This window comes from Neophocaena asiaeorientalis, unplaced genomic scaffold, assembly GCF_003031525.2.
Source record: "Neophocaena asiaeorientalis asiaeorientalis breed wild unplaced genomic scaffold, Neophocaena_asiaeorientalis_V1.1 scaffold92, whole genome shotgun sequence".
NCBI classification, from domain to species: domain Eukaryota; kingdom Metazoa; phylum Chordata; class Mammalia; order Artiodactyla; family Phocoenidae; genus Neophocaena; species Neophocaena asiaeorientalis.
In genome coordinates this window covers 5085562-5091561 of record NW_020174057.1, presented here as the reverse complement: position 1 = coordinate 5091561, position 6000 = coordinate 5085562, and positions in this window count along the sequence as shown.

Below are 6000 nucleotides of genomic sequence, written 5' to 3'. Positions count from 1 at the left end.
GCCTATCAGGAGAAAAAGCAAAAATAAGATTCTTAAACTATGCAATACATATTTGAATACAATATGAGCTGACATAGAATACACAGAATTTAACAAAACAGGAAGTATGCTTGACCTTTTATGTAATTATTATATTTTTAAAAGCAGAAAATTATTTTTCAATAATTTAAATATATTAAATTTCTCTCTAATGAATTCTTTATGTAATTCCCTATCTTCAGTTTTCAGACATTGGTGTACTACTGATGACTTGAGGTATTTGTTTAAAATGTAAATTCATGGATCCTTGTTCTAGAGTATCTAACCTAGTAGGTCTGGGGAAAAGCATGGGAATCTGCTTTTTAAACAAGTATTTAGGGAAATATTACCCATATCTATATTTTCTATAGATTGAAAAACAATCTCACTTTCACTGAATGCCTACTGTGTGCCGCTTTTACAGACAATTTATTTCTTTACTCTTTACACCAGTCTTTTGAGTTAAATATTATTATCCACATTTTATTGACAGGCTAACTGAGGTGGAAGAAAGATACATTCCTCATGATGGTACAACATATAAAGAATGAAGTCAAAATTCAGAGACTGATAAGACCAAAGACTTGCTCTTTCCGATTTACTATCTATCATGATAAAGACACATTCATAATCAATACTAGGAATAAAGGGTTATTTGTAATCTATTTTGGAGAAAAAACATTAGATAAAGGATAAAACAAAATGTCAAGAAGATGACAACCTATTTAATATCTTCTAAATTCTCAGAAAACCACAAACCATTGGAAGGAAAAGATAAAATAAGCATTGGATTAAGAAAGTAGTTTAAGAGGAGAAACATTTTCAGTTTTCTAATTGAAGGCTAGTTAGGTGTGAACAAGCATGTCTATACACTGGTGACCAAATTCTGGTTAGTCATTCATGAGTCTAACAAAGATGGCTGCTCAAAATTTAGTAATGGGAAGATATATATGGCTTTAGATTAAAACAAAGAAACCACAACCAACAATGCTTCTTAGTACAAACTAATTAAATACTTCTTTAATGTCTTCACTTTTGCGATTTCAGAAATTTGTTGCAAATGTGGAGTGGCACCACTTTATAAATTCAGAATTTATTGAGTATATAACCCCCAAGATACCCGCCTCCCGGGGTGCACAACCTGCATAATACTCTCTCATTGTGTGTGTGGGGGCCTGACCTAATCAGGGGATGGTGGTCAGCAACAGAAGAAGTCAGAGAAGTTCAAAGTATGAAAGGTTCAATAGAGAAGGCCATGGGGCAAGGAACTGTGTAGGGCCTCTAGGAGCTGAAAGCAGCCCCTGTTCAACAGCCAGCTAAAAACCAGGGACCTCAGTGCTAGAACAACATCAAACTTAATTCTGCCAATAGCCAAGTAAATTTGTAAAAAGATCCCCAGCTTCAGAAAATAACACAGTCCAGGTGATAGCTTGATTCCAGCCTGATGAAGGCCTAAGGAGAGAATCTAGCTTAGCCAGGCCTGGACTTCTGACCTTCAAAACCCTGAGGTAATAAATTTGAGTTGTTTTAATTTCTATTGCAATTTGTCTGTGGCTCTTTGTTGCATAGGGATAAAAAAAAAACTAATGCAAGCACCTCCTATATGCCAGTGCTGAACCATGCATACAGGTAAAACGATGTACATGACAGATGAAAAGCTCTACCTTAATGGACCTAAGATTATAATGGGGTAAAAATGACAATATGATAATACACACAGAAAATAGAATAAATGTATATATAGATTTTCAAGAGAGGCATGTTCTACAAAGAAAAATAAAACAGAGCAAGAGTTAGAGATTGGCTTGATGGGGATTTGGGTGCTACTTTAACCAAGGTGATCAGGGAACAACTGTCAGGAAAGATGAGAGTTGTGTCAAGGCTAACATGACAGAAAGGAAGCACCATATAACAATGAGAGTTTGGATCTTGTTCTAAACCTTTTGAAGAGTTGTAGGCATGGGGAGGTGTTTATCTGAATTACTCTTTGTGAAAATGTCTCCGTGGAGAATTAACTGAGGGGGGTGGGGGTAGGGAGGCAACAGTGGAATTGTATCCAAGAGAATCTTGTTCATTACAAAGATTTTGCCATCACCCATGAAAGATCCTGAAGGATCAGACTGAAGAGATAATCCTCAGGCTTGAAAGAGGGACTTCCCATAATGTTGTCATGAATCACATAGTATAGAGCTTTTCTTCCCTGATTTACAGTAAAGAATTTTTTCTCTGGGGTATTTCCAAATCCAGATAATGCAGACCTTTATCCCACTAAGAATGGAAGGAAGGCAAGACAGGGGAAGAAAGATGAAGGCAGAAATTTTGGTAACCTAGTTAGAAAGCAAAAAAATGACCTGATATTTTTCAGCAAATTAGTACATCAGAGGAAACTGGACTTTAAACGTTTACATACTTAAAATATTTCTTAAGATTATCCAAAGTCACATTCAAAGCCTAACAATATTTTTTCCTAGTAACAGATCATAGGAATTCAGTTAAGATTCTTTGTTTTGCTAAGGACATAAATGTCAAAACTATGTAGTGAATGCTGCTTTTTTCAAAATATACTTAAAATCAGAATAAGTGTTAGACTTTCAAAATACTAGAAACTTCTTCATATGCATTTTTCTTAATAACATGAACAGTGTTCTGTGATGAAAAAATGTAGGTATGGTATATATTTGCGCATATTTTTAAATGCGAGCATTTTTCTCTGCATGTCTGTCAGACTAATAGAAAAGAATAACACTATGCACAGAAAAGTAAACCTAAAGAATTTTCTCCAGAGTTAATTAACTACAACATACAAAATTTAAAACAGCTTTCCAATAAAATTGCCAGCTCTAATTAGTCCCAAAGAGAGAAAGCGATTACAATGGAGTAGAATACAATTTTCTTCTCTCACTCCTTGCTTTCATCTATCTTTCTATTTTCATCCCTTGAGCATGCTTGTTATAGATTGAATTGTGACCCTCCAAAATTCATGCAGAAGCCCTAACTCTCAGTGTGACTGTATTTAGAGATAGGGCCTCTAAGGAGGTAATTAAGGTTAAATGAGATCATAAGGGTGGGGCCCTAATCCAATAGGACTTGTGTCCTTCTAAGAGGAAAGGCCATGTGAAGACATATTAAGAAGTCAGGAAGAGAGTTCTCAATAGAAACCAACCCTAACAACACTTTGATCTTGGACTTCTAGCCTCCAGGACTGTGACAAAATTAATTTCTGTTGTTTAAGCCCCTCAGTCTGTCAAATTTTGTTATGGCAGCTAGAGCAGACAAATACACAAGCTGAACTCAAAAAGTAGAAAAAAAACATATAACCTCATATTTAGAACATCAGTGGTATCAATAACTTCAAAGAAGTTGAATTTTACACAAATAAATCATCTTTAATCCACCAGCCAGTGAACATGTTTGCTTCTGTTTAGAAATATGGGGTCCCTGACCCTTGGGAATGTTAATGCTGAATTGGCCATTGAATAGCACTTTTGTTTTTAATACCTAAGATTCTGACCAGCTTTGGTGGTATTCTTAACAAAATTGACTTTGCCTTGTTCTGAATTGAAGATTAGTTTAATAAACATGTTATCCATAGGAAGCGATTTTTATATTAAAGCAGTAGACATTGATTAAATTCCCCTTACTCCAGAGAGTTGCTTTGATAATTATCTGAGAAGGAATTACAGATAAATAAAAATAGACAAATTAAAAAATAAACAACACCAATAATGAAAAAGGAAAGACTATACCTACATTACACTACTCAGGAAGAGGAGGAAGAGTACTAGTAGCAATGGTAGTAGCAGTAGTAGTAGTAGTAAGAGTTTAGTTTTTTTGCTTTAGCATTATTGACATTCCGGTCTACTTCTTTGTTGTGGGGCCTCCCTGTGCGTTAAAGGGTGTTTAGCAGTGTGTCTGGCCTCTACTCACTAGGTTCCAGTAGCATTCCCCCAGTTGTGACAAACAGAACCACCTCCAGACAATGACCAATGTCCTCTGAGGGGCAAAATCAACCCCCTTCCCCATTGGAGAACCACCAATAATAGTGATCTTTATTGAGCACTTCCTATATGCTAAGCAATGCTTAGGCATTTTACAAGTATTGATTTATTTAATCCTCAAAACAACCTTAAATGTAAATATTGTTATTAACCCTTTGTTACAAATGTGGAAATCATGGCACAGGGGTTAATAATAAGTTGCATAGCTAGTAAGCATCTTTTATTTATTTTTTATTTATTTATTTTGGCTTTTGAATCACATTTTATTTTTGGCAGGAAGCTTGATGGAAATATTTTAAAATAAATATTCTTAAATCTCTGAGACTTTCTGTTTAATATATAATTGGATTCTTTTTTAAAGTGTGCAACATGATGATTTAATATAATATTGTGAAAGAATTCTCCCCATCAAGTTAATTAACACACTCATCATCTCATATATTTATCTTTTTTTTTAGTGAGAACATTTTATTTCTACTCTCTTAGAAAATTTCAATTATACAGTACAGTGTTATCAACTTTAGTCAGCATGTTGTAATTAGATCCTCAGACCTCATTCATCTTGTAACTGAAATTTTGTGCCTTTTTACCATCCTCTCTCTATTTCCCTCACCCCCAAGCATTATAATTGATACCATACAGTATTTATCTTTCTCTGTTTGGCTTATTTCAGTTAGGATAATGCCAAGTTCATCCATGTTGTCTCAAAGGACAGGATTTTTCTTCTTTTTTAAGGCTGAATAATACTCCATTGTACAAATATACCACATTCTCTTTATCCATTCACCTGTCAATGAACACTAAGGTTGTTTCCACACCTTGGCTATTATGAATAATGAGTTATCTTTCAGAGCTCAGATTTAGACATGGATGATCTGGTACACTTTGTAGAGGGGAGCTGTAATCATTCATTTATTTAACAAATAAAATTTTATACGAGTTTAACATGTAGAATGTGAAGAAGGAAAGTAAGAAAAAAGTAAATAAGACTTGATTCTTTTTTTTCTTGTCTGCATTGGGTCGTTGAGGCTCGCGGGCTGCTCTCTAGTTGTGGCATGTGGGTTTTCTCTCTCTAGTTATGGCGTACGGGCTCCAGGACACATGGGCTCTGTAGTTTGTGGCACGTGGGCTCTCTCGTTAAGGCACGTGAGCTCAGTAGTTATAGTGCTGGTGCTTATTTGCCCCGTGGCATGTGGGATCTTAGTTTTCCGACCAGGGATCAAACCCGCGTCTCCTGCATTGGAAGGTGGATTCTTTACCACTGGACCACCAGGGAAGTCCCAAGCCTTGATTCTTGATCTCGAATTCCTCATCACTTAATAGCAAAAGTTAGAGGAAGTTGTTGGCATTTGAGGAAAGGATAACAATGGGGTTATCCTTTAGGTCACTGCGTCTCTCTTACCTTCCTCACTCTCCAGCCTCTTCCCTTGACATAACTATCTTCTTGGTCATTGTCCAGCCCCAGCCTAACTATGTGGTAGTATACCCCTGAGTAGGTGCTGTCTGGTGGCTCAAACATGAGGGGAATGGAGGTTAATTATAGCATTCCCTGCTAGCAGTGTTTGCCATTCAATAAGGAACTTATAAGCAACAAACTACTTTCACAACTCTACAAGAATTGAGTTTTATACTAGTGGGATGAGTGGTAATGTTTTGGGCAGAACATTTGCTGGAAGCCCTCATGAAGAGAAGTAGTGAAATTTGCACTTCATAAGTCTTTAAACTGAGTTTTAATTTCAGTCCTTCTCCCACCTAATTGGATAACCGAGGATATCTAGGCATCTGTCTCAGGCAGTAAATTTAGAGGGCTGGACTAAATAATATCTAAGATCTATTCCAGTTTTAACTTTCTATGAACCTCTGAATTTTACAACTATGAAGCATACTTATTTGGATTTTCCCGTAACATTTATCTGAAATTAAATAGGTAAATCAGTGTTGGAGTTGGTTTTAGGATTTACTGTTTTGAAGAATTTGTTTTAAA